The following is a 12,318-nucleotide window of genomic DNA, read 5'->3' on the forward strand; positions in this document are numbered from 1 at the left end:
CAGCCTCTTTCCTCCCAGCCTCCCCCAGCATCAGCCTCCCTCAGCATCAGCCTCCCTCCTCACAGCCTCCCCCAGCATCAGCCTCCCCCCTCCTAGCCTCCTCCAGCATCAGCCTCCCTCCTCCCAGCCTCCCCCAGCATCAACCTCCCCCAGCATCAGCCTCCCTCCTCCCAACCTCCCCCAGCATCAGCCTCCCACCTCCCAGCCTCCCCCAGCATCAGCCTCCCCCAGCTTCAGCCTCTCTCCTCCCAGTCTCCCCCAGCATCAGCCTCAGCCTCCCTCCTCCCAGCCTCCCCCAGCGTCAGCCTCCCCAGCATCAGCCTCCCCCCTCCTAGCTTCCCCCAGCATCAGCCTTCCCCTCCCAGCCTCCCCCAGCATCAGCCTCCCCCCCCTAGCCTCCCCCAGCATCAGTCTCCCCCAGCATCAGACTCTCTCCTCCCAGCCTCCCCCAGTATCAGATTCTCTTCCCCCAAGTCTCCCCCAATATCAGCCTCTCTCCCCCCACCACATGCGCAGATCTCCAGTCTGCATTAGAGACACCCCCACGCGCCTTATGAATCTTCAGCTCTGCGAGCACTTACCTGCTCCAGGGCCCGCTGTCATCTTCCTGGCTCACGTGACGTGAGTATCCTCTTCTGACACCAGCTTCCATCGCGGTGTCCTCTGCGGCGTCCTGCTGTGAGCTCTGCATGTGAAATCCACACAGCATTGGACGCAGCAAAGAGGAAGGAGCTGATTGGCGCGCCTGTGACCCCGGAAGTGCGGCGCCGGCAGTTCCGGGGTCAATCAGCTCTCTGTGCCCGGCCGCTGCAGTTTGTCTGCATTCGCGTCTTAATTGATGTGGATACAAATAAATAGAGGTGTGCCTCTCCCCCCTCCCCCCTCCGAAAATACAGCGGATTTAATGGATTTTTTACTGCTAGAAGGTGCTGCCCCCCCGCATCCTGCCGCCCCAGGCACGGGACCACGGGTGCCTAATGGTAAATACGGCCCTGCATACATACACACATTCAGCTTTATATATTAGGTATCTAATATATAAAGCTGAATGTGTGTGTGTGTGTGTGTGTGTGTGTGTGTGTGTATGGTATCTGCACCGTCGCAGCTACAGCCACAAAATTTTGCACACTCACACGTTTGGACCTCGAGAGCGTCATAGGCTATGTTGTGAGGCGAAATTTTAACCCCTCGCATTCCAATTTACCAATCAATTTTTCCCCTATCTACATAATGGGGAAAAAGTGAAAAGAAAAGTGTATCCGCACCGTCGCATTTACAATCACAAAATTTTGCACAGACAACTCACGTGACCCAGGGAACATTGTAGACTATGTTTTGACAGGAAAATGTAACCCCGAGCTTTACAGTTACTCTCCAAAAAACATGCCTCCATTAAAGTAAATGGAGCCTGGAACTACAGGTTATTAGTAGGAGCTGTGAGTGGTTGCTATAAGAACAAAAGACATTCATAGTATAAGAAGCTTATATGTGAGGTACTAAGATGTCGGTGGGGAGACGGATAGAGACAGACAGACAGAGACAGACAGGGAAAGAGACAGACCTGGAAAGAGACAGAGAGATAGAGACAGACAGAGACAGACAGAGAGACAGAGACAGACAGGGAAAGAGACAGAGAGATAGAGACAGTCAGAGACAGACAGAGAGAGAAAGATAGAGACAGACAGGGAAAGAGGCAAACAGAGACAGACGGTGAAAAAGACAGACAGAGACAGACGGGGAAAGAGACAGACCTGGAAAGAGACAGATGGGGAAAGAGACAGACAGACATTCAGACAGGGACAGAGACAGGGAAGGAGGAGACAGCCAGAGAGACAGACAAAGATAGATGGGGAAAGACACAGACCTTGATAGAGACAGACTGGGAAAGAGACAGAGAAATAGAGACAGACAAAGACAGGCAGACAGGAAAAGACATACACAAAGAGACGGGGAGACAGACGGGGAAGAGACAGACCTGGGAAAGAGACAGACCTGGAAAGAGACAGATGGGGAAAGAAACAGAGAGATAGAGACAGACAAAGAAAGAGACAGACAGAGACAGGCAGACAAGGAAAGAGACAGACGGGGAAAGAGACAGACGGGGAAAGAGGCAGACGGGGAAAGAGGCAGACGGGGAAAGAGGCAGACGGGGAAAGAGGCAGACGGGGAAAGAGGCAGACGGGGAAAGAGACAGACGGGGAAAGAGAAAGACGGGGAAAGAGACAGACCTGGAAAGAGACAGACGGAGCACATTACTTGGCCAATTTAGTTAAATCTGTGTGGAATATCTGTGGTGTTGAAATATATGTTGTGAAATGCTTCTATTAGCTTAGTTTTTGCCTTTTAATAATTACATTTCTATCTATTTGTTTTGTGGTTTTTGTGTGCACAATACATGTCTGTTACTACATTCTATTTTGTTAATAGCAGTTATTAACCCGGGCGAAGCCGGGTAGTACAGCTAGTATAACATAAATTCACTGTGTACATAACATACCTACATTACATTACTGATCCTGAGTTACATCCTGTATTATACTCCAGAGCTGCACTCACTATTCTGCTGGTGCAGTCACTGTGTACATACATTACATTACTGATCCTGAGTTACATCCTGTATTATACTCCAGAGCTGCACTCACTATTCTGCTGGTGGTATCACTGTGTACATATATTACATATCGTATAGCTTAAACTCAGACACTTATATACAATACATAGGTGCAGGTACAGGAGAATCACCCCCTGTCCTCTTTAATTATAACGTTATTCCCTGAGTTTCACTAATTTACCTGTTTTAAGGGGGTCAGAAATGCAAATGACAACGTACTACAGACAGCCTCTAGCAAATCTTCAAAATAAAGAGAATCTTTAGTATGTAACTGTGACAATAATGACTGTTTTCAGACAGTTCTGTGTCCCGACAGTTCATGACGCAGCTCCTTCTCCCTCTCATAGCAGGAAATAATCGACATGCAGTAGATAAATATTCACTCAGCAGGTAACTAGATGCCTGATGAAGCATTTGTACATGACCATCCTGCACTGATTGGATAGTAACAGAAGAGAGTATGGACTGGTCGGGGTAGAAAAGAATATGTGTAGAGACAGTATGGGGAGGTGAGGTGTTGCAGAATGTGTGAGCAGACAGTATGGCTAGATAGATGATTGTGTAATATGACAGTATGATTAGGGGTGAGGTAATGTGTGAGGTGACAGTATGTGGAATAGGTAATGTGAGAGGAGACACAATAAGGGAGAGGTTTCTGAGAGAACAGTATGCAAGGAAAAGAGTGTGAGGACATAGGATGGGGCAATAAGTGTGTAAGGGAACAGCTTGGGGGAAGAATTATGTGAGGAGACAGCATGTTGGAGGTGTGTGAGGAGACAGTACAGGGTGAGAAGTTTGTGGGGAGAATGGGGGAGAAAAGAGGGGAAGGACAGTATGTTGGGTATGAAAGAATGTGTGAGGAGACAGTGTGGGGAGGGGGGATGAATATATAAGGAGACAATATGGGTACATGGGTGAATGTGTGGAGACAGTATAGAGAGGGGGTAATGTATGATGAAAGAGTTTGAGGAGATGAGTGAGTGAAAAGGAAGGAGGGAGAAATGAATGTGTGAGGGGACAAAAGGGGGAGAAATGAATGAAGGGACAGTAGATGTGAAAAATGTGTGAGGAGACAGTATAGGGGAGAAGTGTGTGAAGATACAGTATGGTGGGGAGACGTGTGAGGGTACAGAAGGATGAGAAATGAATGAAGGGACAGTAGGTGGGAAAAAATGTGTGAAGAGACAGTATAGGTTAGAAGTGTGTGAAGAAACAATATGGTGGGGAAACACGTGTTAAGGTACAGTTTAGGAAATAAAAGTGTGAGGGTACAATATGGGGATATTGTGAAAAGACAGTAAAGGACAGAAATGTCTGAGGGGTCACAATAAAGAGACTAGGTAGTGTGGGGGGAGTGTAGAGGGTGCAACAGGGGGAGAGTGTGGCGTGGGCAGTGTGCTGAGAGGGAGGGGTATGATAAAACGGCACATTATAGAGCCTGAGCAGTATAGGAGGTACATAGCTAACTAGTCAGTGGGAAGAGGGGATCCAGCATGCAAAGGAGAATACAGTGCTGAGGCCATGTACCATAAGAGGTACAGTGTGATGGTCATATTTTGTGCATGGAGCACAGTGAAGGGCAGTTATTTATTTTGATGCACAAAGTAGACCAAATATTTTTAATATTTTTATTTAGGATCAGGAACATTATATTGCAACTGTTATTTTTAAGGGCACCATGTTGGGATGTACTACAAAAAGCAAGAGAAGATGGAAGTCTGCAGAGACGAGCTGTGGATGTGAAAAGTCATCATAGCACTTGGATAAGATCTAGATGAAAGGGATGAGAATGACTCTACTCAGAAGAGACGTTCCCTTTAAGGTATCTGGATGTAAATGTGTATTTTTGATTCAGTACTGAGGAGACACAGTCAGTGGTTCATGTATTGTCTGCAGTCTGATGATGACTGATAACAACAACTTCCAGTATCTCCTTACCATTATCAAAGACATACTTGGAATTGAAGGTTCATGCAATACAAATGTATTGGGGCTGAACTGACATTGCAATTGATTGCTGTACTAAGCCTGGTAATGTTACATACAGTAGTTACATAGGTTGATAAAAGAACTAAAGAACTAGGACCATTTAGTTAAACTTTCCTCCACCAGTTATAAATTTGTCACTATGCGGTTCTGATACTTTATTCCTGTGTTGATGGTGATTCTGGTAATGTAGCCATGTACTATTGATGGTTCTAGTGATGTATTTCTTAATGGATGATGGTTCTGGTGATGTATTCATGGACAGATGGGTTTTGGTCATTTAATTATGTACTGAAGGTGGTCCTGGTGATGTATTTCTGCATTGTTGTTGGTTCTGATGATATATTTCTATACTGATGGTGGTTCTTGTGATGTATTCCTGTAATGATGATGGCTGTGCTGATGGAGGCTTGTACTGTTGGTTGTTTTGGTAATGTACTTGTGTACTGACAATGGTTTTGGTAATGTATTCTTGCATTGATTTTGATTCTGGTGATGTATTCATGTACTACTGATTGTTCTGGTGATGTTTTTCTGTACTATTAGTTGTTCAGGTGATGCATTTTTGTACTGTTGGGGCTTCTGGTCATGTAGTCCTGTACTACTGATGGTTTTCGTGATGCATTCCTGCACTTTGATACTGTGATTCTGATTATGTATTTGTTTACTGTTGGTGGTTATCATGATGTATTCAAGTACTGACAGTGGTAATGCTGCTGTATTTATGTACTGTTATTGGCTCTTATCCTGTACACAAGTAGGAATCCATAATTTCTCAGATACTGTAATACATGGCTATCTTAATAAAGTGTTAAGGGTTACTACAAGTAAACAAGTTAAGGGTGACTACAACTGTATTTAATTTAGGATCATCTAATATATAAAGCTGAATGTGTGTGTGTGTGTGTGTGTGTGTGTGTGTATGTCCGGGATTGGCATCTGCACCGTCGCAGCTACAGCCACAAAATTTTGCACACTCACACTTCTGGACCCCGAGAGCGTCATAGGCTATGTTTTGAGGGTAAATTTTAACCCCGCGCTTTACAGTTATTCACCAAAAAAACCTGCCTCCATTAAAGCGAATGGAGCTGGGAGCCACAGTGCAGCCAGAACTTCAGAAGAATGCGCAGCCACGCCCTTATATGGAATGTTGGCGTGTCACAATGCAGCCAGGGAAAGAGACAGACACAGACAGGGAAAGAGACAGACACAGACAGGGAAAGAGACAGACACAGACAGGGTAAGAAACAGACATAGACAGGGAAAGAAACAGACACAGACAGGGAAAGAGGCAGACACAGACAGGGTAAGAAACAGACATAGACAGGGTAAGAGACAGACACAAAGAGACAGACACTGACAAAGAGACAGTCACAGACAAAGAGACAGACACAGACAAAGAGACAGAGACAGACACAGTGAAACAGACAGACAGGGAAAGAAAGGGAAAGAGACAGACAGAGTAGGAGACAGACAAAGACAGGTAAAGAGACAGACAAAGAGACAGACACAGGGAAAGAGACAGAGGGAAAGAGACAGACAGGGAAAGAGAGGGAAATAGACAGACAGGGAAAGAGAGGGAAAGAGACAGACAGGGAAAGAGACAGACAGGGAAAGTGACAGAGATAGACAGACAGACAAAGAGATAGATAGACAGACAGGGAAAGAGATTGAGACAGACGGAGAAACAGTCAGAGACAGACAGGGAAAGAGACAGACAGACAAAGAGATAGAGAGAGAGACAGAGAGATATATACAGAGGGGGAGACAGACAGAGAATGGGAAAGAAACAGAGAGACAGTTACTATCCCGGGCGTTAATACATTCTATTTATACATTCTATCCCGGGAATGTTAATACATTCTATTTTGTTAACAACAGTTATTAACCTGGGCGAAGCCGGGTAGTACAGCTAGTTAATTATAAAATTCAGCACTGTAGTATCTACAATCAATATAGTGTTTAATATACTCACTGTCAGGGTTAATCTACACATTCTGGTTCACACAGTCATCACATCATTACTCAAATGCATTTTTCATATTTATTGTATGGTCTCCTTACACCTAGCTTTTCTTCTTCCTCCTCTCGATGATACAGCGGCTGTTGTTTTTCACTGAACAGTTACAGAATTAGGATGAACAGTCAAATCAAAACTGTTCAAGCTGTGTATGGGAGGTGCACCAAACCTAATTTTTGCCCTGGGTGTAGGAAAACCTAGATTTACCTCTGCATCCATACACATACAGTAAGTATTGGGTTAGATTGACGTCAAATTTCCAACATGGTTTAGGATGAGCGCAGGGGCGTACCAATAGCGGTCGCAGAGATTGCGACCAGGCCCAGCAGAGTTAGTGGCCCTGCACCCGCCCTGTAGAAAAGCAGCGGCTCCTCTCTGTGAGAAAGGAGCTGCACTGTTCAGTGGCAGACCACGCGACCGCTATGGGGTCAGTGAGTCAGGGGACCCGGTACCAGCGGCAGCAATGGGACCCCTCGCCCACAAGCCCTTCCCCATCACCGCACAAGTATTGATGAAGGATGGAGCAGAGCAAAGTAGTGATCTCACTACTGAGTGCTGCTGAGTTGAAACTGCAGAGCGTGGGACACTGACCAGAGTAGCGGGGGAACAAGGAGAGGTGAGGACTTGTTTATTTTTTTAATCAGTGAGTACATGGTGGCCAGAGGTCTTTGTGGTGCATTAAATGGTATGGGGGCTGCATAATACAATATGAAAGACACTTCATACATGGACTATGGGGGTGTATTAAAGTACATGGAGGCCTATAGGATTCATTAAACGATATGGGGGGGCTGCATAATACAATATGAAAGACACCTTATACATGGACTATGGGGGTGCATTATAATACATGGAGGCCTATGGGGTGAATTAAATGGTATGGGGGCTGCATATTATAATATGAAGGACTATGGCGCTGCATTATAAAATATGGAGTACTATGGAGCTGCATTATAAAACATGGAGGACTATGGGGGTGCATTAAATGGTATGGTGAATGCATAATATAATATGAAGGACACCTTATACATGGACCATGGGGGTGCATTAGAGTACATGGAGGCCTATGGGGTTGCATTAAATGGTATAGGGGCTGCATAATACAATATGAAGGACTATGGAGCTGCATTATAAAATAGGAGGACTATGGAGCTGCATTATAAAACATGGAGGACTATGGGGCTGCATTATAAAACATGGAGGACTATGGGGGTGCATTATAAAACAGGAGGACTATGGAGCTGCATTATAAAACATGGAAGACTATGGGGGTGCATTATAAAACATGGAGGACTATGGGGGTGCATTATGAAACATGGAGGACTATGGGGGTGCATTATAAAACAGGAGGACTATAGAGCTGCATTATAAAACATGGAAGACTATGGGGGTGCATTATAAAACATGGAGGACTATGGGGGTGCATTATGAAACATGGAGGACTATGGGGGTGCATTATAAAACAGAAGGACTATGGAGCTGCATTATAAAACATGGAGGACTATGGGGGTGCATTATAAAACATGGAGGACTATGGGGGTGCATTATAAAACATGGAGGACTATGGGGGTGCATTATAAAACAGGAGGACTATGGAGCTGCATTATAAAACATGGAGGACTATGGGGGTGCATTATAAAACATGGAGGACTGTGGGGGTGCATTATAAAACATGGAGGATATTGGAGCTGCATTATAAAACATGGAGGACTATGGGGGTGCAATATAAAACATGGAGGACTATGAAGCTGCATTATAAAACATGGAGGACTATGGGGGTGCATTATAAAACATGGAGGACTATGGAGCTGCATTATAAAACATGGAGGACTATGGGGGTGCATTATAAAACAGGAGGACTATGGAGCTGCATTATAAAACATGGAGGACTATGGGGGTGCATTATAAAACATGGAGGACTATGGGGGTGCATTATAAAACATGGAGGACTATGGGGGTGCATTATAAAACATGGAGGACTATGGGGGTGCAATATAAAACATGGAGGACTATGGAGCTGCATTATAAAACATGGAGGACTATGGGGGTGCATTATAAAACAGGAGGACTATGGAGCTGCATTATAAAACATGGAGGACTATGGGGGTGCATTATAAAACAGGAGGACTATGGAGCTGCATTATAAAACATGGAGGACTATGGGGGTGCATTATAAAACATGGAGGACTATGGAGCTGCATTATAAAACATGGAGGATATTGGAGCTGCATTATAAAACATGGAGGACTATGGGGGTGCATTATAAAACATGGAGGACTATGGGGGTGCATTATAAAACAGGAGGACTATAGAGCTGCATTATAAAACATGGAAGACTATGGGGGTGCATTATAAAACATGGAGGACTATGGGGGTGCATTATGAAACATGGAGGACTATGGGGGTGCATTATAAAACAGAAGGACTATGGAGCTGCTTTATAAAACATGGAGGACTATGGGGGTGCATTATAAAACATGGAGGACTATGGGGGTGCATTATAAAACATGGAGGACTATGGGGGTGCATTATAAAACAGGAGGACTATGGAGCTGCATTATAAAACATGGAGGACTATGGGGGTGCATTATAAAACATGGAGGACTGTGGGGGTGCATTATAAAACATGGAGGATATTGGAGCTGCATTATAAAACATGGAGGACTATGGGGGTGCAATATAAAACATGGAGGACTATGAAGCTGCATTATAAAACATGGAGGACTATGGGGGTGCATTATAAAACATGGAGGACTATGGAGCTGCATTATAAAACATGGAGGACTATGGGGGTGCATTATAAAACAGGAGGACTATGGAGCTGCATTATAAAACATGGAGGACTATGGGGGTGCATTATAAAACATGGAGGACTATGGGGGTGCATTATAAAACATGGAGGACTATGGGGGTGCATTATAAAACAGGAGGACTATGGAGCTGCATTATAAAACATGGAGGACTATGGGGGTGCATTATAAAACATGGAGGACTATGGGGGTGCATTATAAAACAGGAGGACTATGGAGCTGCATTATAAAACATGGAGGACTATGGAGCTGCATTATAAAACATGGAGGATATTGGAGCTGCATTATAAAACATGGAGGACTATGGGGGTGCATTATAAAACATGGAGGACTGTGGGGGTGCATTATAAAACATGGAGGATATTGGAGCTGCATTATAAAACATGGAGGACTATGGGGGTGCATTATAAAACATGGAGGATATTGGAGCTGCATTATAAAACATGGAGGACTATGGGGGTGCATTATAAAACATGGAGGACTATGGGGGTGCATTATAAAACATGGAGGACTATGGGGGTGCATTATAAAACATGGAGGACTATGGAGCTGCATTATAAAACATGGAGGACTATGGGGGTGCATTATAAAACATGGAGGACTATGGGGGTGCATTATAAAACATGGAGGACTATGGGGGTGCATTAAATGGTATGGGGAATGCATAATATAATATGGAGGACACCTTATACATGGACCACGGGAGTGCATTATTGTCCATGAAGGCCTATGGGGTTGCATTAAATGGTATAGGGGCTGCATAATACAATATGAAGGATTATGGGGCTGCATTATAAAACATAGAGAACTGTGGGGCTGCATTATAATATATGGAGGCTTAAGGGTGTGCATTAAACAGTATGTGGACTGCATAATACAATATGAAGGACTAAAGCCCGCTTTACACGTTGCAATATATCTTACGATGTGTCGGCGGGGTCACGTCGTAAGTGACGCACATCCGGCATTGTAAGGTACATTGCAGTGTGTGACTGGTACGTGCGATTGCGATTGAATGGTAAAACATTCATCGCATACACATTGTACCTTTCTCTAGAATTGAACATCAGGTTGTTCATCGTACCCGGGGTAGCGCACATCGCAGTGTGTGACACCCCGGGAACGATGAACAGATCTTACCTGCGTCCAGCGGCTCCCGGCCGGTAATGCGGAAGGAAGGAGGTGGGCGGGATGTTTACATCCCACTCATCTCCGCCCCTCGGCTTCTATTGGCCGGCTGCCGCGTGACATCGCTGTGACGCTGAACGTCCCTCCCACTCCAGGAAGTGGACATTCGCCGCCCACAGCGAGGTCGTATGGACGGGTAAGTACGTGTGACGGGGGTTAATCATTTGTGCGGCACGTTCAACAAATTGAACGTGCCGCACATACGATGTGGGCGTTGCAAATTGCATACGATATCGTATGCGAATTGCAACGTGTAAAGCAGGCTTAAGGGGTGCATTATAGTATATGAAGGGTTATATGGGACCCATTATACTATATGGAAGGCTATGTTGGAGCCATTATGGTATTTGGAGAGCTATATATGAGGGGGGACAAAGATAAAAGCATGGGATGGGAATATTTTGTGCTGAGGGAAAGAGGCTCTTTTTCATGCTTTGCTGTACATCTTCTCTCAGCACCCAGCTTTCTCATGCTCTGATATAGGAAAGCTGGGTGCTGAGGGAAAGATGTATAGCAAAGCATGAGGAAGCTGGGTGTTGAGAACAAGATAGATATCAGAACATAGGAAAGCTGGGTGCTGATAGAAAGAAGGATTTCAGATCATCGGAAACATGAGTGTTGAGGGAAGGAGCCAAGTATCAGTGACACTATCCTGTACCCGGAGTGTCAGCGTCATTATCCCGTACCCCGAGTGTTGGTTGAGGGGGGGGGGGGCCAGGTCCAAACTTTGCACCGGGGCCCATGAAACTCTAGTTACGCCACTGGATGAGCGCCAAAATTATCAAGTTGAAATACTTCTATAGGAAAGTTTATATAACAGTTTACATAATACAGTATCAAGAATCAATGACATATCCAACAATGCTGCTTTGGGATCAGGTATGCTGACTAGTGATGAGCGAGCATGCTTGTCACTACTCGGTACTCGCACGAGTATCGCTGTACTCGGGCTGCTCGGCGGGGACCGAGTAATCTCGCGATACTCGTGCTGTACTCGTGGTCTTCATCCCTGCATGTTGGCGCTCTTTTGAGAGCCAGCTCTCATGCAGGGATTGGCTGGCAGACCACTGCAATGCCACAGCCCTGTTAGTTGTGGAATTGCAGTGATTGGCCGGCCTGCACAGCGTGACCGAGCCTTTATACCGGCCGGCGCGCTGTGCTCTGCTCACAGCTATCCAGACAGTCAGTGCAGGGAGAGTGTCGCTGATTCAGGGAAAGCTTTGCGGCCCTTTATAGCTTTTTCAGTTGCAGGGCTGCAAACAGTGTGACCAAAAGTCCTTCTCAGGACTATTCTAGTTGTATACAGGCAGGCAGGGTATAGCCAGGTCGGAGTACAGTAGCAGAGTTCTTCTCAGGACTATTGTTGCTATATACAGGCAGGGTATAGCCAGGTCGGAATACAGGCTAGTGACCAGAAGAGTCCTTGTCAGGACTATTGTAGCAGTATACAGGCAGGCAGGCAGGCAGGGGATATAGCCATTCCTAGTGGTGACCGTATACCAGCCTTCATCATATCTGGGGCTGGTGTACACAGTCTAAAACAGTCCAGATAGTGTCAGACTTCTCAGTAATTGTCGCTCCTAAAAACCAGTTAGGTTCTTATTGCGTCCGTGCTTGCATTTAAAAACAGCACGTGTGTGTCTGTCGGTGGCAGCGTACAGGTGCGCGTTTTGCACAAACTATTATATAACGCACAAGTCTAG

This window comes from Anomaloglossus baeobatrachus, chromosome 3 (genome assembly GCF_048569485.1).
Source record: "Anomaloglossus baeobatrachus isolate aAnoBae1 chromosome 3, aAnoBae1.hap1, whole genome shotgun sequence".
Classification (NCBI taxonomy): Eukaryota; Metazoa; Chordata; class Amphibia; order Anura; family Aromobatidae; genus Anomaloglossus; species Anomaloglossus baeobatrachus.